Genomic DNA, 23,239 nt, shown 5'->3' on the forward strand with positions numbered 1-23,239 from the left:
TCACCAAGTTGGGCAGGCTGGTCTCAAACTCCTGACTTCAGGTGATCCGCCCACCTTGGCCTCCCAAAGTGCTGGGATTACAGGTGTGAGCCACTGTGCCTGGCCCACTGCACTCCTTTTCACCTTTGCTTCTGAAGCACATGCATATCACATATTCAAAAATTAAGTAATTCTTTAAAAATGTGCCCACATACTGGGTATATACCCAAAGGAAAAGAAATCATTCTACCAAAAAGACACATTGCAGCACTAGTCACGATAGCAAACACATGGAATCAGCCTAGATGCCCAACAACAGCAGATTGGATAAAGAAAATGTGTCAGATATACACCATGAAATACTACACAGTCATAAAAAAGAACACAATCATGTCCTTTGCAGCAACATAGATGCAGCTGGAGGCCATTATCCTAAGCAGATTAATACAGGAACAAAAAAAAAAAAAAAAAAAAAAAACAACTACATGTTCTCACTTATAAGTGGAAGGTAAACACTGGATACACATGAACGTAAAGATGGGAAAAATAGGAGAAGCACGCTTACTTTGCACACCGAGCTCTGCGCTGTGGCCTCTGCTGTCTGTGTGAGGCTAGATGAACCTGGAAAGAAAATCCAGAAGGAGCGTCCAGAAAGGGAGGAAAGCCAGAGGAAAAGATGCTAGAACCATAGGAGAATGGCATGATTGACCTTCTAGATTATGAGCATGTAGAAGATGAAAGTTTTCCTCCTTTCCTACCTCCAGTCTCTCCAGAGAGACAAGATGGTGAAGGAGCTGAACCTGATAAAGAATCAGGAAGTGGAGCACTTGTTCCTGTGCCTTCAAAGAGAGCAGTTAAAATAAATATATCTAAGCTGGATGCTCACAGATTAATTTCAGAGAGAGGGCTTCCAGCCTTAAGGCATGTATTTGATAGGGCAAAATTCAAAGGTAAAAGTCATGAGGCTGAAGACTTAAATATGCTAATCAGACACATGGAACACTGGGCACATAGGCAATTCCCTAAACTGCAGTTTGAGGATTTTATCGACAGAGTTGAATACCTGAGAAATAAAAAGGAAATTCAGACCTGTTTAAAATGAATTTGACTTGATCTCCCTATTTTACATGAATATGTTGTTAGCAATAATGATGAAGTTGGGGAAAATAATGGACATTGTGTAACTGCTGCTGTATTAGATCCCTTTCTGACAAACTCATCTGAAAGTGAGATGTTTGCTTCTGAGTCAAGTAGAAGCCTAACAGAAGAGCAACAACAAAGGATTGAGAGAAATAAACAACCGACCTCGGAAAGAAGGCAGGCAAAGCTGCTGAGTAATAGTCCCTAGGAAATGATAATGTTAATGAATACACCCAGGGTACAGACAATTGAACAGGTTAATACTGATGAAGATCAAAAGGAGGAGTCAAATGGATTAAACAAAGACATTCTAGACAATCTATGTAATGATGCTCCTGCCAATACTTTAAATGAAGAGAAGGATTTAAAATGAGAGGAAACACAGCTGGACCAGTCTTTTAAAAATGTGCAACAGTGGCCAGGCGTGGTGGCTCAAGCCTTTAATCCCAGCACTGTGGGAGGCTGAGGTGGACAGATCACCTGAGGTCGGGAGTTCCAGACCAGCCTGACCAACATGGAGAAACCTCGTCTCTACTAAAAATACAAAATTAGCTGGGCATGATGGCACATGCCTATAATCCCAGACACTCGGGAGGCTGAAGCAGGAGAATAGCTTGAACCTGGGAGGCAGAGGTTGCTGTGAGCCAAGATCGCACCATTGCACTCCAGCCCAGGGCAACAAGAGAGTGAACTCCATCTCAAAGTGGCTGGGCTGAGGACTCACTCTTCTGTAATCCCAGCACTTGGGAGGCCGAGGCATGGATCACTTAGGTCAAGAGATTGAGGCCATCCTGGCCAATATGGTGAAACCCCGCCTCTACTAAAAAATGGTTGTAATTAGCTACGGATGGCACGCTACTGTAGTCCCAGCTACCGGGAGGCTGAGGCAGGAGAATGGCTTGAACCCAGGAGGCAGAGGTTGCAGTGAGCTGAGATCACACCACTGCACTCCAGCCGGGCTACAGAGACTCCATCTCAAAAAAAAAAAAAAAAGTGCAACAGTAACTTGATGCTTCATCCAGAAATGTTACTGAAGCTAGATGGGTTTCCATTAAGAGAAAATGTATCTGTTAACTCCCCATTCTGCAAGCTTGGTGTTACTATGTATTTTTTCTCCTTTGAGTGAAAATCCTTAGGTACTAAAACTTTTACAGATTAATATTTAAAATCTGGTAATCTGGTATTTATTTATAATTATGCCTGTCACTTTTGTTGTCTATTCTCTTTAGTGTTTGTTTTTATATAGATATGACTTCATAAATGATTATTAGGTAATAAGCAGTTTCTGCTGCTGGTCTGCCATTGAATGCCTTGTTTTCACTAAATTGGGAGATTTTGTTGTTTTTTACTGCTCCTTACAGAGCAGGACTAACCCATGGACAGTGTGCCCAGAGTAGGCTGGGTGAATCTTTTTTGTAGTTTTGTTTTTGTTTTTGTTTTTGTTTTTTGTATGAGATGGAGTCTTGCTCTGTCGCCCAGGCTGGAGTGCAGTGGCGCGATCTCAGCTCACTGCAACCTCTGCCTCCCGGGTTCAAGTGATTCTCCTGCCTCAGCCTCCCGAGTAGCTGGGATTACAGGCATGTGCCACCACGTCCGACTAATTTTTGTAAACCTGGGTGAAGTTTTAAGGTACACATATATACTGAATATTAATGTCCATTTTTTAAAAGAAGTAAAAATAAAAATTATCTTGAAAACTAAAACAAACAAAAAAAGATGGGAAAAATAGACACTGGGAACCATTAGATGGGAGAGGGAGAGAGAAGGGCGTGGGCTGAAAAACCACTTGTTGGGTACTATGCTTACTGCCTGGGCGATATGATGATTGGGACCCCAAGCCTCAGTGTCATGCAATTTACCCATGTAACAAATCTGCGCATATATCCTTTGATCTATAATAAAAGTTGGAAAAAAATCCACACTTAAATATCAGGATTTTTTTTTTTTTTTTTTGAGACAGAGTCTCACTGTGTCTCACTGCACACCTAGGCTGGAGTGCAGTGGTGTGATCTCAGCTCACTGCAACCTTCACCTCTTGGGCTCAAGCAATCCTCCCACCTCATCCTCCTGAGTAGCTGGGACTACAGGCGCACGCCACCACGCCTGGCTAATACTTTTTGTAGAATGGGGTTTCGACTTGTTGCCAAGGCTGGTCTCAAACTCCTGAGCTCAAGCAATCCACCTGCCTTGGTCTCCCAAAGTGCTGGGATTACAAGCATGAGCCACCACACCTGACCCTAAAATATCAGGATCTAATTGGGAAAAAAGAAACAAATACTACATGTTCTCACTTATAAGTGGGAGCTAAACATTGGATACACACAGACATAAAGATGGGAACAATAGACACTGGGGTCTCCAAAAGGAGAGAGTGAGGGAAGGGGGCAAAGGTTGAAAAACTACCTATTGTGGCTAGGTGCGGTGGCTCACGCCTGAAATCCCAGAACTTTGGGATGCCAAAGCGGGTGGATCACCTGAGGTCAGGAGTTCGAGACCAGCCTGGGCAACAGGCGAAACCCCGTCTCTACTGAAAATACAAAAATGAACCAGGGGTGGTGGCACATGCCTGTAGTCCCAGCTACTTGGGAGGCTAAGGCAGGAGAATCCCTTGAACCCAGGAGGTGGAGGTAACAGAGCTGAGATCACGCCACTGCACTCCAGCCTGGGCAACAGAGCAAGGCCCTGTCAAAATAAAAAAAAAATAATAATAAAAGAAAGAAAAGAAAAAGGAAAAAAGAAAAACTACCTATTGGGTGCTATATTCATTATTCAGGTAACAGGTACAATAGAAGCCCAAACCTCAGCATCATGCAATATACATATGTAACAAACCTGTACATATACCCTCTGAATCTAAAAATTTTTTAAGTGCCAACATACTGTCATATGCTGCAGGTAGGAATGCAAAACAGTACATCTACAGAGGACAATTTGGCAACACCTATTTAAATTACAAATGCACATCTACCTACCCCTTAACCCAGCAATTTCATTTCTGGGAATATGCAAAATGGCACATAAACAAGATTATTCATTACAGCATTTTGATAGCCAGAAACTGAAACGAATCCAAGATGAAATCAAGTAGGGTACATGCACACAAAGAAATGCTAATAAGCTGTTAAAAAAATGGGGAAGCTCTCTATGTACTGATTTGTAATGATTTTCAGGATACATTGTTCATAAAAGCAAGGGACAGAAGGTGTAAAGAGTATGCTACCTTTTTAGCACATGCCTGTAATCTGAGGCAGAAGAATTGCTTGAACTCAGTGGGCAGAGGTTGCAGTGAGCCAAATCATGCCACTCCACTCCAGCCTGGGTGACAGAGTGAGACTCCATCTCAAAAAAAAAAAAAAGGAAGAAGAAGAGTATGCTACCTTTTGTGTAAGAAAGGGGGAAATGTGTATGGGTACTTGCTTTCAGATGCATAAAGAAAAATTCTGGATGAATACACATTGAACTAACAAAGGTGATTACAGAAGAAAAGCCAACATCTTGGCCTGGAATACAAGCCCTTCTAGGATATGCCTTGAAAGTCAGACTGCCACTTCGGCATATGACATTGCACAAATTATGTTTCCACAGCTCCAACACAAGGATGATGATAGTACCCATCCTCATAGAGTTGTGAGGATTAAATGGATTAATCTACACTAAGTGAATAGTACACAGTTAACATTCAATACGCCAGGCGAGGTGGCTCATGCCTATAATCCTAGCACTTTGGGAGGCTGAGGCAGGAGGATCATTTGAGCTCAGGAGTTCCAGACCAGCCTAGGCAACATAGTAAGACTCTATCTCTACAAAAAACTTTTTAAAAATTAGCTGGGCATGGTGGCACATGCCTATGGTCCCAGCTACTCAGGAGGCTGAGGTGGGAGGCTCACTTAAGCCCAGCAGGTCAAGGTTGCAGTGAGCTGTGATTGCACCAGTGCACTCTAGCCTGGGCAACAGAGACCAGATCTGAAGAAAAAAAAAATCAATAAACATTAGCTAATTTATAGTCACTGGTATCTGGCTCTAGTCAACCTTTCCATCCATGTCCTCAACAGCTCCCCTACAGCTGTGGCTCTCAAGCCCAGCTGCAGATTATGATTACCTGGGGGACTTTTAAAATATACTGATACCAGGATTCCACTACCAGACCATATAAATTAGAATCATCTTGGAGGATGGGAGGGGAGTAGAGGCCAGGGATTGATATTTAATCCTTTTTTCTTTTTAAAATGTATTTATTTATTTATTGAGACAGGGTCTCACCGTATTGCCCAGGCTGGTCTTGAACTCCTGAGCTCAGGCAATCCTCCTGCCTCGGCCTCCACAAAGTGCTGGGATTACAGGCATAAGCCACCGTGCCAGGCTTTTTTTTTTTTTCCTTAATTTAAAGTAAGTGTATTAAGAAAGTAAAGAAATTAAAAAAAGATATTTTGCCTAGGCACAGTGGCTCATGCTTGTAATCCCAGCACTCTGGGAGGTCGAGGAAGGTGGATCATTTGAGACCAGGAGTTCAAGACCAGCCTGGCCAATATGGCAAAACCTCATCTCTACTAAAAATACAAAAATTAGCCAGGTGTGGTGGCACATGCCTGTAGTCCCAGTTACTCGGGAGGCTGAGGCAGGAGAATCAATTCAACCCGGTAGGTGGAGGTTGCAGTGAGCTGAGATCACACCACTACACTTCAGCCCGGGTGACAAAGCCAGACTCTGTCTCAAAAAAAAAAAAAAAAGATTTTTTAAAAAAGTGCCCCAGATAGGCTGGGTGTGGTGGCTCACGCCTGTAATCCCAGCACTTTGGGAGGCCGAGGCGGGTGGATCAGGAGGTCAGGAGATGGAGACCGTCTTGGCTAACACGGTGAAACCTTGTCTCCACTAAAAAATACAAAAAAATTAGCCGGGCGTGGTGGTCCCAGCTACTCAGGAGGCTAAAGCAGGAGAATGGCGTGAACCCGGGAGGCTGAGCTTGCAGTGAGCCGAGATGGTGCCACTGCACTCCAGCCTGGGCGACAGAGCAAGACTCAGTCTCAAAAAAAAAAAGTGCCCCAGATGACTGTGATCACTCCTACCAGAGGATCAATTCCTTCACTGTGTCTGACACATGTGAAACTTATCCTGCCTCCACATCTTTGCTCACACTTTTCTTTCTGCTCCTGCCCCTTCTTGGGAAGCCTTCTTCTCCATCCCACATCCCTGCCTGTTGAAATTCTACTCATCCTCCAAGACTCAGCTTAGATGCCTCCTCTCCATAAGGCTCTCCCTGCTCTCCCTATATTCCTCGCTTTGATGATGCCTGGCTGCCTACAGAGTCGAGCCAGGACTTCTGGGTATGGCACACAAGGCCCCCCTCTTTCCAGCCTCATCACCAGCTTCTCCCCTGCCACATATGTGTTCCATGTGCTTCTACCACCCTAAACCTTTGCACATGTTCTTCCTAACTCCCAGCCTCAACCATGCCCTTAACCAACTCCTACTCAACCTTTGAGACTTGGTTCATTCATGCAGCCCTCCTGTGAAGCCTACCCGGAGCCCCTCTGCCAGTCTTTCCAAGGTAGAGTTAGGTGTTCTCTGCTTTCTGTTCCTTGGACTTATCTCTAGCATTTAGCCCATTGAGTTAATTGTCTGTACATATGTCCAGGTTGCCTGTTTGTCTGAGCTTCTTGAGGGCAAGGATTATGATTTTCTCATCTCTGTCTTCCTTCCCTATAGCACAGGCACAGCATAAGGAAGTACTTAGAGTGTTTGCTGAATTCCGTTACTCTGTAGGGGTTTACTGGTATTCATTGTGAAAATTGTTGGTCTCCCCTTCAAGTCAAAGCCCCAATGACTGAACACAATAGTGTAAGACTAGTATGAACAACACTAAGGAAAACGGATTATCACCTCCTTCATTTTAGCCCATTTCTTTTGATAGAATCTAGGCCTAAGATCTCAATACCTTATTTACATCGTATTATCAAGCCAGCCTTCAAGGTGTAAGATCTTATTAATGTTAACAAGCCAGCTTTTGAGTTCCGCCCCCTCAGCCAATTTACTGCCTGACAAATTGCTTTGCTTAGTCAATGACTTGCAACCCCACCTATATATTCAAACCAGCTGGGGAGCTTTTAAACATCCTCCTATTCAGTCCTCCCTCTAGGCCAATTATATTAGAATTTCTGGGGGTGGATGCCAGGCATCACGAGTTGGCAAAGCTCCCCAGGTGATCCCAATGAGTGGCCAAGGTTGAGCATGAGAATCACTGATAGATTTAAAGCTATACAGCTCCTTCAGCTGGTTCTGCCCCCTTTTCTTCCTTCCCTTGTCTACCCTTGCTTTCTACCCTCTTCTCCGTGCTCCTTTCCTCTCCCTCCCACTTGCCTGCCTTCTGGTTACTCACACTTCTTGTCTTAATGATGCAACTCATGGTATTATCCAGATGGCACCCAAGCAGAGGAAGCCACAGTGAGTGAGGAGTCAGAAGCCTGGGGCTCTGCCCCTTTGTGGTCTTCACTTCACTCTCTGGGTCTCAGATTCTTCTTAAGTCCTGAGGGGGTCATGACATTTGTTGTGAGGATCATAGAAAACAATGGACCCTGAAGTCCTTGAATGCTGGAGAGCACCATGTCAATTAAGAGATATATAGAGCTGTGTGTACAAATATAGACAACGTTGAATGATAAAAAGCAACCTGCAGGAGGGGCCCCACAGTGTCAATACGGGTCTAAGGTTTTAAGACACACAAAACAAACCATATCATGTTCTTCAAATTACTGGAAAACATTTATGAATACATTCATATGAAATTGAAGGACAAAACGTGCATGGGAATGAAAAACTCCAAATTCAGGACAAGGGAAACTGAGGGCTCACAGGGGATGCACCTTGGGGACCTGGGGAAGGGAACTGAGGGAGAGTCAACTGGATCTTTCATGCTTTATTTTTAAAAAATTAAATCTAGGCCAGGCGTGGTGGTTCACACCTATAATCCCAGCACTTTGGGAGGCCGAGGTGAGTACATCACCTGAGGTCAGGAGTTTGAGACTAACCTGGCCAACATGGTGAAACCCCGTCTCTACTAAAATTACAAAAATTAGCCAGGCGTGGTGGCAGGAACCTGTAATCCCAGCTACTTGGGAGGCTGAGGCAGGAGAATTGCTTGAACCCAGGAGGTGGAGGTTGCAGGGAGCCGAGATCATGCCATTGCACTCCCGCCTGGGCAACAAGAGTAAAACTCCGTGTCAAAAACAAAAAAAAAATTAAATCCAAAGTAAACGTGGCAAAACGTGAAGATCTGAGATAACTGGGAGTGTTTTATTTTCTATCATTCCCTTCTGCACACTTGAAAAGAAGATAAAATAGATACAAAATAAATATAATAATATAAACTTTTTTTTTTTGAGATGGGGTCTTGCTCTGTCACCCAGGCTGGAGTGCGGTGGCACGATCTCAGCTCACTGCAACCTCTGCCTCCCGGGTTCAATTGATTCTCCTGCCTCAGTCTCCCAAGTAGGTGAGATTACAGGCACGCACCATCATGCCTGGCTAATTTTTGTATTTTTCGTAGAGACGATGTTTTGCCATGTTGTCCAGGCTGGTCTCAAACTTCTGAGCTCAAGCAATCCGCCTACCTCAGCCTCCCAAAGTGCTGAGATTACGGGTGTGAGCCACCATGCCTGGCCTATAATATAAACATTTTTAAAGCAAAATAAATAAAAGGATTCTTATCATCTTGCCCTAGCTTAGTTCTGCTGTCCATCCTGGTATAGTGGCAGGAAAAGATAAATCTTGGAATTGACAGCTGCTCCAAATCCTTTTTGTAAGATAGAGATGCATAAATTGATAACTCAATGAATTTTTTCAAAAACTTGTCTGTTTCCTCTACCTGATTTTGAAGACATCACTGAGGACATTTTTGCATGTGCTGCACATATCAGTGCTTAATAAATGCTCTGTTGAAGAAATAAAAGGAGGCCAGGCATGGCGGCTCACGCTTGTAATCCTAGCACTTTGAGAGTCTGAGGTGGGCGGATCACTTGAGCTCAGGAGTTCGAGACCAGCCTGGCCAACATGGTGAAACCCCATCTCTACTAAAAATACAAAATCTAGCTGGGCATGGTGTGCATGCCTGTAATCCCAGCTATTTGGGAGGCTGAGGCATGAGAATCGCTTGGACCCAGGAGGCAGAGGTTTGCAGTGAGCCGAGATCACACCATTGCACTCCAGCCTGGGTGACAGAGCAAGACTGTCTCAAAAAAAAAGAAAAAGAAAAAGAAAAGAAAAAGGAATGTGAGAGAGACTGAGGAAGGACTTGAGTGGGGAGAGAGAAGGGAATGCAGGAGGAAGAGGGGAAATAGGGGTTCAATTATCTGGATGAAGTCACTCTCAAATATCAATGAGTACCTGAACATATCATTCTTTCCCTTGTACAGCTGTCACTGCAGTTTCTCCATGGAGGTGCTGAACATGCCCACTGAACAGCCACTATGGGCCATTGTAATAAGGTAAAATAAACTCATTTTTCATGGCTTTCTTTTCTTAAGACAGCTGCCTCAGCTTTTTCAATAACCTCATAACTGGTCTGCTACCCTGGCAACTGCTAGCTCAGCGCCTGGCCCACAAGCCACAGCTAACCCATAGAACACCTTCATGCTATTTATTATTATTATTGGGGTTTTTTTTGAGACAGAGTCTCACTCTGTCACCCAGGCTGAAGTGCAGTGGCAAGATCTTGGCTCACTGCAATTTCTGCCTCCCGAGTTCGAGCAATTCTCCTGCCTCAGCCCCCAGAGTAGCTGGGATTATAGGCGCACATACCACACCCGTCTAATTTTTGTATTTTTAGTAGAGGCAGGGTTTCACCATGTTGGCCAGGCTGGTCTTGAACCCTTGACCTCAGATGATCCTCCCTCCTTGGCCTCCCAAAGTGCTGGGATTACAGGCGTGAGCCACCGTGTCCAGCCCCTTTCATGCTATTTAGACAGAAATGCCTGTCTTAGTCTATTTGGGCTTCTATAACAACAACAGAAAAAAAACATAAGCTGGGTAGTTTATAAACAACCGAAATTCATTTCTCACAGCTCTGGAGGCTGTAAAGTCCAAGATCAAGGCACTGGCAGATTCAGTATCTGGTGAGGACCCACTTCCTAGTTCATAGATGAGACCTTCTTTCTGTGTCCTCTCCTGGTGGAAGGGGCAATTGAGCTCCTTTGGGCCTGTTTTATAAGAGCACTAATCCCACTCATGAAGGTGGAGCCCAGCTCCCAAGGGGTCCCATCTCCCAATAGCATCACCTTGGGGGTTAGGATTTCAACTTATGAATTTGGTGGGGAGGGGGCACAAACATTTAGACCACAGCAGTGCCCCTCTGGGCAGATGCAGCCCCTCTGGCTCACAGTTGGCCTAGCTTGTGGTTATTGGGAAAAGGCACCTTTTTCTGCTGACTGACATAGCCCTGTACCGGGATGCACTGTACAACTTGGTGAACATAGTACAGGTGCAATTTTAGGTCCCTGTCCTCATCCCTTCAGCACAAGCTGCCCTTATACAGTGCAAATTTGCACGAGTTTATGGGGTGGGCCTGCTGGCACATAGTCCTTGTGATCTGGCCTCTGAGTATCTCTAAGATCTCAGACTTCAATTGTCTCACCATCCCCTGCCTTCGTCTCACCCTGTTCACTGCTTTCATTGAGTGCTACCCGTGCTCCAGGAAAACGGGCCTTCCCTCCTGCCCTGGCAAACGACAGGCCTACTCCTGCCTCAGGGCTTTTCACTTGTTCTTCCCAGGCCTTTGTATTTCTGGATTCTCAGTTCACCAAAATAATCAATTCCTTCTCCCAACCTCCCTTGTCTTCAAATATCACTACCTGAAAGTCATTTACATGTTTATTGTTGGTTCCACACTCCCCCTCAAACTGCGCAAACTCTATGCAGGAACACTGCATTCAAACCCCTGCACCAAGACACTCGACTAAACTTTGTCATAGCTTCTAGTAGCCTAAGGCTACCGCTTGGGGGCAGCCCAACTCCCTTTTGAGTTCCAGTCTGAAAAAGCTCAGGGCTGTCAAAAGAGTGTTATTTGTCCTAGCCAACACCTGACAAGGATGGGTCCTGACCACCTTCTTCCTTAGCTCTAAGAAAAGTTTACCATTATGAGGCCGGGGCGGCTCACGCCTGTAATCCCAGCACTTTGGGAGGCCGAGGGGGGCGGATCACGAGGTCAGGAGATGAAGACCATCCTGGCTAATACAGTGAAATCCTGTCTCTACTAAAAATACAAAAAAAATTAGCTGGGCGTGTGGCGGGCACCTGTAATCCCAGCTACTCGGGAGGCTGAGGCAGGAGAATGGAGTGAGCCTGGAGGCGGAGTTTGCAGTGAGCCAAGATCGCGCCACGGCACTCCAGCCTGGGCGACAGAGCGAGATCTCAAAAAACAAAAATAAGAAATAAAACTCCTAGTCATGGACCGGGTGCAATGGCTCACACCTGTAATCCCAGCATTTTGGGAGGCCGAAGTGGGCAGATCACCTGAGGTCAGGAGTTCAAGACCAGCCTGGCCAACATGGTGAAACCCCATCTCTACTAAAAATACAAAAATGAGCCATGTGTGGTTGCGCATGCCTGTAATCCCAGCTACCTGGGAGGCTGATGCAGGAGAATCGCTTGAACCTGGGAGGATGCAGTGAGCCGATATCGTGTCACTGCACTGCAGCCTGGGCAACAGAGTGAGACTCCATCTCAAAAAACAAAACAAAACAAAACAAAACTCCTAGTCACCTCTGTGCAAATAAGAATGAAACTCAGCTCTTTCCTCTATTGTCAGTAGTTACTGAATAAAATCGGTTTTTACCACTAACTAATGTTGGCTGTGTTTCTTTACCTTCACTCTCCTTCCAAGAGTTGCAGAAAGGGACCACATCTGTTTTGTTCACTGCTGAGTCCTCAGTGCCTCCAAGAACACTCAGCATAATAAACATCTGAATTATCAAATAAATGTTTGTTAAAATGCATGTAGTGGGCCAGGCGCAGTGGCTCACGCCTCTAACCCCAGTACTTTGGGAGGCCGAGGCGGGTGGATCACCTGAGGTCAGGAGTTCAAGACCAGCTTGGCCAACATGGTGAAACCTCGTCTCTACTAAAAATAAAAAAAAAAAGTTAGCTGGGCGTGGTGACCCACGCCTGTAATCCCAGCTACTCGGGAGGCTGAGGCAGTAGAATTGCTGGAACCCGGGAGACAGAGGTTGCAGTGAGCTGAGATGGCGCCACTGCACTCCAATCTGGGCGACAGAGCGCAACTCCGTCTCAGAAAAAAAAAAAAAAAATGCATGTAGTGAAAGGCCCCAAGGCTGGAAGAGACCTTGGATCTTAGTCTCACCTTTTGTCTTGGTTAACTAATGTGTTGCCTGAGTCAGGCTGCTTCATCAACTTGGTCCAACTACTACTTGTGTGACCTAGGGCAAGATTAAAAAAAAAAAAAAAAAATTGTAGCCGGATGCAGTGGCTCACTCCTGTAATCCCAGCACTTTGGGAGGCCTAGGTGGGTGGATTGCTTGAGCCTAGGAGTTCAAGACTAGTCTGGAATACATGGTGAGACCCCTTCTTTACCAAAAAGAAAAAAAATTAGCCAGGCTTGGTGGCACACACCTGTGGTCCCAGCTCCTCTGGAAGCTGAGGCAGGAGGATCACTTGAACCTAGGAGGTCAAGGCTGCAAGTGAGGCAAAATTGTGCTACAGTACTCCAGCCTGGGCAACAGATCAAGACCCTGTCTCAAAAAAACCCAAAACATTTTTTGGGGTAGAGATGGGGTCTCGCTATGTCACCCAGACTGGTCTTGAACTCCTGGTTTCAAGCGATCCTCCCACCTTGGCCTCCCTAAGTGTTGGGATTACAGGCATGTGCCACCTTGCCCGGCTGGGCAAGATATTTGACAAAGACTGTCTCCTTTGACCAAAACCTTAGTCAGGCTCCTTCATGTACTCTGCTTGACTAGGCCTGACCTGTCCCTGTAAGGGTCCTTACAAGGACTCTCTCTATCCTTATTGAATCTAGTTTGAGCAAGATTGCTAGGTCAATTTAGGGGAAATTTCCCACCCTTGGTGTCTGACTACCCTGGATTCTTATCATCCTGGCCTGCCTTCAACAATAATCCTATCAAGTCAGTTTAGCCAGAAACCCCTTGTCCTAGATGTTTCCTCTTAGTAATTTCCCATCCACTGACCCTACCCTGCTCCTTGGTTAGAAATTTCCACTTGTCATTGTTGGACTTACAGTTGAGTCCAATCTTTCTCCCACTGCAAGACCCCATTGCAGTGGTCTGCATACCTGTCACCATGGCCTTGAATAAAGCCTGGCTCTACCATCTTTAACAAGTGTCATGAATAACATATTTCTTTAAAAATATGTAACCTTTCTTTGCCTCAGATTCCTCCCTCACAGGGTCATTTGGAAGACTGAAATAGTGTGAGAGCAGGTGCTTAGGAAATGAGTTTCAATCTTGACCTCTACTGGGTCTCTCTTATCTATACTCTTCCTCAGAGCAGTTTCACTTGTGTTCAAAACAGTGCAGACTCTGGAGCCAGACTGCCTGAGTTTGAAGTCCTGCTTTGCTTCTGACTAGTTGTGAGACCTCGGGAAGTGGCTTAACTTTTCAGTACTCACTTTCTTCATCTGTAAAACGAGGAAGATGGTAAAGCCTACCTCATAGGGTTGTTGTGAGGATTAAGAGTAAATATGGCCGGGCGCGGCAGCTCAGCCCTCTAATCCCAGCACTTTCGGAGGCCAAGGTGGGAGGATCAGAAGGTCAGGAGATCGACTGGCCAACATGGTGAAACCCCGTCTCTACTAAAAATATAAAAACTAGCCGGGTGTAGTGGCACATGCCTGTAATCCCAGCTACTCGGGAGGCTGAGGCAGGAGAATCGCTTGAACCCGGGAGGCGGAGGTTGCAGTGAGCTGAGATCCTGCCACTACACTCCAGCCTGGCAACAGAGTGGGACTCCGTCTCAAAAAACAAAACAAAACAAAAAAGAGTTAATATGGGCCGGGTGCAGTGCCTCATGCCTGTAATCCCAGCACTTTGGGAGGCCGAGGCAGGTGAATCACCTGAGGTCAGGAGTTTGAGACCAGCCTGGCCAACATGATAAAACCCTGCCTCTACTAAAAATACAAAAATTGACTGGGCACAGTGGCTCACACCTGTAATCCCAGCACTTTGGGAGGCCGAGAGGGGTGGATCACCTGAGGTCAGGAGTCCGAGACCAGCTTGGTCAACATGGCGAAACCCCATCTCTACTAAAAAAAATACAAAAAAAAAAAAAAAAATTAGCCAGGTTTGGTGGCACGCACCTGCAACTCCAGCTACTTGGGAAGCTGAGGCAGGAGAATTGCTTGAACCCAGGAAGCAGAGGTTGCAGTGAACTGAGATCATGCCACTGCGCTCCAGCCTGGGTGACAGAGTGAGACTCTGTCTCAAAAAAATAAAATAAAATAAAAGAATAAATAAATAAATAAGTAAATAAGAGTTAATATGCTCACAACAGATCCTGAGACATGGTATGTGAGTTAAACAGTACCACTGGGTATGAATGTTTCTCATTCATAAGAACCATTAGGTTTTAAGGTCCTTGAAGCCTCTTCAACTTCACATCTGCAGAAGGAGCAGCCAGAGGCTCCCTTTCCTTTCCTTACATGGGTCTGGGGTCAAGGTCATTAACTCAATCTCCCACTGTCTTAACTTCCTGAATGGTGATCTGGAGTTATTCTTCTGGGTGCTTGCCAAGGCCCATCTGCGGGTCTTCCTCAGTCTCAGTGGTAGATGAGGAAGCAGTGGTTTCCCCAGGCCAGAGACATCTCCACAGCAGGTCCCTCAACCCCACCCTGCCCAATGGGCCCTCCTTTTCGACTCAGAGGCCCCCAGAATGTGGGGTGGGCCTTTGGAGCTGACTGAAGGACTCCAAGGGGATGGGGTAGGGCGTGGTTACCGTCCAAATTTAGCCTTTAGTCAGGGAAGGGGGTGGTGGGGGAGTGCATGGTTTGGGGACGACTGGACCTCAGACTGGGTCCCTTGTAAGGATGTGAGGGCAGGCTCAAGAGGGGTTTCCTCCCAGCCAAACACATTCACTCCCCTCCGTCTTCTGGTTTTTAGTCCCCGCCAGGGGACCACACAGGTGAGTCCAGGCGAAAGGAGCAACCACAACTGCCAGGACACCTCTACTCCGCGCCAAACGAAACCGCCCCAGGGGCGCCGCACGTTACCGCCCTCTGTGACCTGTCGCTGTCACACACCGAGTGAGTGTGAGAAGACGAGACCTCGGGAGAAGGAGGGCGACAGCGGGCACCAACATACACAAGTCCTTCATCCATAGCTCCTAACAGCCACCCGCTATGGGCCGGGCCTCCGGCCTCCCAACTGCCAGCTCCACTGGAGACACTCCAGTCGCACTGGGAGCGCCGTGTGAGCAAGACACGCATGCGCGGGCAGTACCTCCACTGGCGAGCCGTCTGACCCCGCTGGGGACCTGGCAGGGGTGGGGAGCGCATGCGCAGATGCCGCGCACCGCTCCCAAAACACTGGGTATGGGTGGCAGCTAGACTCTGGACCTGTGGATCTCGGTGCCCGCTGTCGCCCTCCTTCTTCTCCCGGGTCTCATCTTCTTAGGCTCACTCGGTCAGGTCTATAGTATAGCCTGGTACTGGAGTCTTAGTGTTAAGTCCTTCCGTTTAATCAGCAGTCCCTCTAATATAGAAAATGAATGAGTGAATAGCAAACATGGTAAATCTAAGGTGACTTTGCTTAAAGTGGGTGAGGCCAGTACATCGCCACCCTACCCTTGGTTCCGGAGCAGGCGTCTTCTCTTCCTCACCTGGAAGTGGCGGAAAAAAAAGAACTTGTCTTCTGCCCGTGCCCGATCAGGGGCTCCCCACTGCACCCCACACCCACGCCTTTGGGACAGTCTCACATGGCGAAAGTGGCCTAGGGTGGAGGGCACGGCACTAAGCACGACCGTGACTACTGACTGACCGCTTTTTATAGCCCAGGCACCTTGGAGACATGATTCGTTTCGGATAAGTCAAGTATTCATATTCCCACTTCACAGTGGAGGAAATTGAGGCTGACCCCAAAGCTGCCCCTTTAGTGGGTGCGCGATCAAGACTTATCACATAAACTGCCTTTAAGGGATGGCACCACCACCCCGCGGGTCCCCTACTTCTGGTTGTTGCCCAGGGGTTTCACTGGCAGCTGCAGCCCCGCCCGGCTGACTCATCTTCCCCAATGCCATTTAATTCTGTTCCAAGTCTTTCCTAACTCGACCTTGGCAGGCGCGGAGCGGAAGGGATTATTGTCCTCCCGATTTGGGGCTCGGGAGTTGGAAAACTAGTCTAACTCCTGGGCTGGAGACCTAGGAAGCCCAAGAGGGCCAAGCCCTGGGTGTCTGCCTCTGACGACAAGCAGGGTGGAGGCCCTCGGTTAGCAGGATGGATGGTGAGGAGTCTGGGAAGGAGAAGAATGGCTCAGCGCGGCTTGCCTGAGCCTCCCTCCTCCCAGTACCCAGCCCCTGCTGGCGGCGGCTGTCACTCCTCGCTGTGGTGCCAGCTGGCTCCCGCTTCCTCGCCTTCATTCCTACCTGCTTGCTCTCCTGCCTTCCTTCGGGCTTTTCACATCCTCTTCTTTTCCTCTCTTGCTCCCCTCCTGTTTGCCTTTCTCGACTTTCATATCGCCAGAAGATGGTCGTCTCCCTCCCGTTTCTCCCCACTCCGAATAAAAAACAGAAAACCCAACTGGTCCTATACTGGCTTCCCTAAGTCTACAGACGACTCCTGGCTTTCTAGCTCACCTGCCTGGGGGGATGTGTAAACCATGAGGTGATTTTTCCAAGACTGTGAAGGGAAGGTGGATACAAGCGGAACTGACACTGTATACTGATCACAACACTTACTGATTCCACCGGAAGATACAGGTTTATTGCTGTGTCACACATATGCATTCATTCACTCAGCAAACACTGCCATCTGTTCTATGCCAGCCTCTCTGTGTTGCATAGCAAGGATACAAAGATCAGAATAGATCCCCAGTCTCTCAGGTGGGTAAGTGTTGGTTCAGAGCTGTGGGACCCTCAGAAGGGGCATCTCACCATCCTGGGGGTTATCTGTGGGGTAGGATTGCCACATTTAGCAAATAAAAATACAGGGTGCCCACAAGTCTGAATTTCAGATAAATAACAAATAGTTTTACAATATAAGCATGTCCCAAAGATTGCATGGGATTACTTACACGAAAAAATTATTCGGCCGGGTGCAGTGGCTCATACCTGTAATCCCAGTACTTTGGGAGGCCGAGGTGGGTGGATCATCTGAGGTCAACAGTTCGAGACCAGCCTGACCAACATGATGAAACTCTGTTTCTACTAAAAATACAAAAATTAGCCGAGTGTGGTGGTGGGCACCTGTAGTCCCAGCTACTAGGAAGGCTGAGGCAGGAGAATTGCTTGAATCCAGGAGGAGAAGGTTGCAGTGAGCTGAGATCATGCCACTGCACTCCAGCCTGAGTGACAGAGCGGGATTCTGTCTCAAAAAAAAAAAAAAAAAAATTCATCGTTTATCTGAAATTCAAATTTAATTACTGAGCATCCTATACCTCATCTGGCAACACTACTGTGGGGGTATCAAGTAGTGTGTTGTTACTGGAAAGTATCATGTTATAGAGGCCAAAGTTAGCCAGCAGCCATTGGATTATGGAAAGCCTTAAAAGTGAGGAGGTGGGGGCCGGGCGTGGTGGCTCACGCCTGTAATTTCAGCACTTTGGGAGGCCGAGGTGGGCAGATCACTTGAGGTCAGGAGTTCGAAACCAGCCTGGCCAACATGGTGAAACCCTGTCTCTACTAAATTTACAAAAATTAGCCGGGTGTGGTCGTGGGCCCCTGTAGTCCCAGCTACTCCAGAGCCTGAGGTATGAGAATCGCTTGAACCCTGGAGGTGGAGGCTGCAGTGAGTGGAGATTTTGCCACTGCACTCCAGCCTGGACGACAGGGGAAGACTCCCCCCCCGCAAAAAAAAAAAAAAAAAAGTGAAGAGGGGGCACTAAAGGAGTTTGAAAGCAAGCGATAACAATAAAAATTGGGTTTTAGGAAGAGGCTTCTGCTGGTTTCTTGGATGATCCTTTTAAGAGCAACAACAGTGGAGTCTGACCAGTTGCAATTGTACAGGCAAGAGATTTTGGATGGTGATAATAGGAAAGTAGGAGGGAGGAGGTGCCAGATTCAAAAAGTATGTAGGAGTTAAATCAGCAGGACTTGGCAGTTGCTTAGATGGGGTGAAGAGGGTGTGAGTCCCAGGATCTGGCTTGGGTATCTAGGAAGTTAGTACGGCAACCAATTGAGATACAGCAGTTTTAGGGGGCAATGATTGAGTTTAATTTAGGACATCTGGTGTAGAAGGCCAGCAAATTATTTGCTATATGATTCTGAAGTTCAGTGGAGAAGATGAGCTCAAAGTAGAGACTGGGAAGTCCTCAGCAGAGAGGGAGTATTGAAACCAGGAGATGGATAAGCTCCCCAGAGAGGGGGCAGAAGAAAAAGAACCCAGGAAGGAGACAAAAGACTTTGACACTAAGAGAGATCAGATTTTCATTATTATGGTTGTTGCATATCTCTCAAAATAACACCACTATTTCAAAAATCATGGTCATCACTAGACCTGTTGATAGAGCTTGCTATTTAATGTGTCAATAAAGAAGCACATATATTAACTACATTACAAATGCGTTTCTTATTATTTTGAAAATTGTACCCCAATATAATTGGTTTCTTTTGTAATCCTACTTATAAGACTCATGCATCAGGGGAGTATGAGAAACCAGGAGAGTCAGGCTTCCTGGAAGCCAAGTGGGAGTTTCTAGGAAGAGCGAGTGATGAATATGTCAAATGCAGCTAGAAAGGTCTGATTACACAAGGCCTGAAAAGTGGCAGTTGATTTAGGCAACAGTAAAGTCATCATAACCTGAGGCTGTCATCCTTCAGGCTCATTCAGACATCAGCCCCATTTATTCAAGTAGCAAACACTCAGCCAACATGCGTCCTCAGCATCCTCTCAAACGCTCGCCACAGTAATTTTCATGTCCCCTGCAGTCCTTCAGCGTTTAAACCAATCATTCAGATTGTGCCCCTGTTCACTCAGAAATGACAGGCTCTGTATAATCATCACTTGGGGTTCTTTTTTCCCCCTCACATAAATGACGATGTAATTGAGATTCTTTATATTTGTCAATGTCACCTCAGAGCCAGCTGGAACCAGTGCAGCTCTGTCTTTGCAGAGGTAACAGCAGGTGTCCACAAGAGTTAAATGGGTTATCTTGTGGTTTTTATCTCCCAGGAGTGAAGACCACCCAGGAGTAAAGACCACCTTTGTTTTTCTCTGTTCCCTGGAAGGGCTAATTTGACACAATGCTGCGTGTTGCTTGTTCTGGTGTCCTTGTTGGGCCCCTTTGCGCACCTCTGGCCCTCAGGTTCGCATGAGATATGCATCCAAACTGTTGAGTATGTGCATGTAAAGGTTGACATCACTTTATTCCCTATTTGTGTGTGTGTGTGTGTGTGTGTGTGTGTGGAGACAGGGTCTTGCTATGTTGCCCAGGCTGGTCTCAAACTCCTGGGCTCAAGACATCCTCCTGCTTCAGCCTCCCAAAATGTTAGGATTACAGGTGTAAACCACTGCACTCAGCCCCTATTCCCTATTTTCTAATGGTTTTGAGACAGAGGTGCATGCAATCAAGAGAGAGGATGCTCAATGGCAGAAATCCCCAAGAAAGTGGGAGGGGCTGGGACACAAAACCCAGTGGAAGGGTGAGCCCTAAACAGGACTTCTCTGAGACCCGAGGAAAGGATGGTGTGGGTGGGAGACAATTTTGGAGGTGGCAAGAGAGAAGTATTCACTAATGGCTTCCATTTGCTCTAAAAACAGTTATTTTAATTGTGCAGCCCTCAGAACCAAAAGAAGTTCAGAGAGCTCTCTCTAAATACAGTTCTTAACCCACAATCCAAAGACCCCTGAGGAGTCAGTGAATAGAATTCAAAGAGCCCATGGACTTGGATAGAGGGGAAATTGCATCATTATTTTCACTATTGCTAACAGAAATATAGCATATCTTTCTAGGGGATGTGGGTAACAAACTGCAGTAATACTAGCATCTGTGACTTTGACACTAAGAGAGATCAGATTTTCATTATTATGGTTGTTGCATATCTCTCAAAATAACATCACTATTTCAAAAATCATGGTCGTCACTAGACCTGTTGATAGAGCTTGCTATTTAATGTGTTAATAAAGAAGCACGTATATTAACTACATTACAGATGTGTTTCTCATTATTTTGAAAATTGTACCCCAATATGATTGGTTTCTTTTGTAATCCTACTTATAAGACTCATGCATTATTCTGGGAAGGGATTCCTCAGACTTCGCCAAACTGCCACAGGTGTCCATAGCATAGAAAAGGATGAGAAACACTGCTCTGAAGAGTAACCATAGCTAACATTTATATAGCTCTTGCTAAAGACCAAGCACTGTTCCAATACCTTTTTAAATATATAGTTGTTAACTCATTTATTCCTAACAACTCTACGAATAGTCATTTGATTATACTCAGTTTACAGAAGAGGAAACTGAGGCACATCTGTTAAGTAACTTATCCAGGGTCGTTCGGCTAGTAAATAATAGAGCTGAGGCTGGGTGCGATGGCTCATGCCTGTAATCCCAGCACTTTGGGAGGCCGAGGCAGGGCGGATCACCTGAGGTCAGGAGATCGAGACCAGACTGGCCAACATGGTAAAATACCGTCTCTATTAAAAATACAAAAATTAGCCGGGGGTGGTGGTCCATGCCTGTAATCTCAGCTACTCTGGAGGCTGAGGCAGGAGAATCGCTTGAACCTGGGAGGTGGAGGTTGCAGTGAGCCAAGATGCGCCACTGTACTCCAGCCTGGGCAGCAGAGTGAGACTACATCTCAAATAAATAAATAAATAAATAAATAAATAAATAAATAAAAGTGGTAGAGGGGAAGAGATCCAAGACAACTTGAGAACATGGTCAGAGAGAGAAAAGATGGTGTGTAGATGCTGGGGAGGGCAGGAGGTTATTCCAGGGAATGACAAGTGCAATAATGTGGCCTGGACGTGTGGTTAGAGAGGAGGTGAAGGCTTCCGGAGTTGGGCAGGTGAAAGAATCATGAAACTGGGCCTGGAAATTCTTCCAAGGTTAATTCATTAATTCATTTATTTAACACATTTGTTTTAAGTGTCTTCTACACGCCAAGCAGTGTTCTTGGCATTGGGTGAACCAGCTGAACAAGCCCCTGGTGCCATGGGGCTTACCTTCCAGCAGGGGGAGAACTACACAAACAAGGCCAGGTTAGAGGAGCGTGCAGGCTCACAAGCCTGTAGGCACAATCCTGCAATGCCAAAAGTTCTGAAAGCATAAGGTTGTTTTTTCATACTTTGGAGCCCAAACTCAATAGGTGACAAAACCTGACCTGCAGTAGTGTGAGGCTATTTATAGTCTTTATTCACACTTGGTGTGAATTTTCATATCTTTCACTTCAGAAATAGTAATGTTTCATTACCATGCTCCAGGCCTTTCTCAATAAATATATAATATAGACTATATAAAGAGTTATGTTTGACTAGTTTTTTTAAAGAGTTATGTAATATCAGTTACATGTCTTCCTTTCTCAAACTGAAAAAAACTCTGAATTCCACAGCACATCTGGCCCTAAGGCTGGAAAATGGGTTATGGATATGCAAGTGCTATGAAGAGAATTCAAATATGCAATGGGATAGTGTCTAGGTGGCTACAGTTTGAATATTTAGGGAGGACCCCTCTGGGAAGGTGATATTTAAGCTTAGTTCTGAATGAAAAAAAAAATAAAGGCAGTCATACAAAGATCAGGGGAGAGCATTCCAAGCAGAGGGAGCAGCTAATGCAAAGATGAACACAAAGGAGGCCACTGTGGCTACAGCATATTAGGCTGGATGAAGAGTGCTATAAATTGATGGAAGTACTTCATGTAGATAGGAAAATTGTGAGTCCGGTGTGCTAAACCCTTTGGTAAATACTGCATAGTGATTATGAGTGTGGTGGCTGTCAACAACTAGAAGGCCTGGAGGGGAATCTTCCTGGGTGAGAAAGCAGGTGGGGGGAGATATTTCAGATAGAGAAAACATAAAGCAGTTATGAGGCTGAAATGGTAGGCTAAGATTTATGGCCTCAAGACCTTGGTTTGAGGAAAAGTATAGAAGGAAGACAGATTAGATATCTGGGGCTCAAGACTCTAATGACATAGCTTCTGGTAGCTGGCTGAAAGATGTTCTAGGATGACCAAGACCTGGGTCTTAAATAATAGTTTCCGGTTGAAGTCCAATCTGCAGTGTGTGATCTGGGCTTTTGGACTTAAAATAAATTAGACAAAGATAGAGGACAGTAGCAACGCCTGAACTGATGAAAGATGTTTCTGCCTCTTTAGGTTTGTGCTTCTCAGCAGCTGTCCTAGAATGTCTGTCTCCAAGCGTCTCTCTTAGCGGCTCTCCACATTCATCTCTCTGTGATCCTATCTGGCATCTCTCTTCCTATCTATCTCGGCCTCAACATATTTCTCTTTACATGGCTCTCTCTCTGTAACTCAGATTCCTCATCTTTGGATCTCCTTGTCTGAATGTCCCAGAATCTGGTTCCGTCCATTCGTCTGTGTCTGTACTGTAATTCTCTTTCTCCAACTGGACTGTGCCCTCCTGGAAGGCATGAATCTTTTATTATTCCTCTGGGTATCTCAGGTGCCCCGCACACAGTCTAGCATATAGAAGTCTCAAATACATTCATACTCGAAGGCAGGCTTTTTCAGAGGAGAAAGGCACCCGTTCTCAATATCCACCCCTCTTCCCCCACGCGGAGCGGGCCACTTGCCAAAAGGTCACCTAGAGAGTAGGGCGAGGGGTGTTGTGGTATTGTACTGCTGCTATTGGTCTCTTTCCCCAGCTGAAATAACTCTCTGGGGATACCTTAGCAGGAGGAATTCGCCCTCTGACCAAGGTACTAAGGTACCAGGCCACGCCCCCACGTCTCACGCGGCAGCGGCAGACGCTCCGCTCCATCGCAACCGCC

The 23,239-nt window shown here is 46.2% G+C and overlaps 1 pseudogene; it reads left to right on the forward strand.

Annotated features, from left to right (window-relative positions):
• The first annotated feature begins 439 nt into the window (after positions 1 to 439).
• Positions 440 to 15,383, forward strand: LOC101013221 (annotated as a pseudogene).
• Positions 15,384 to 23,239: the final 7,856 nt, after the last annotated feature.

The sequence above is a fragment of the Papio anubis genome, chromosome X, assembly GCF_008728515.1.
Source record: "Papio anubis isolate 15944 chromosome X, Panubis1.0, whole genome shotgun sequence".
Classification (NCBI taxonomy): Eukaryota; Metazoa; Chordata; class Mammalia; order Primates; family Cercopithecidae; genus Papio; species Papio anubis.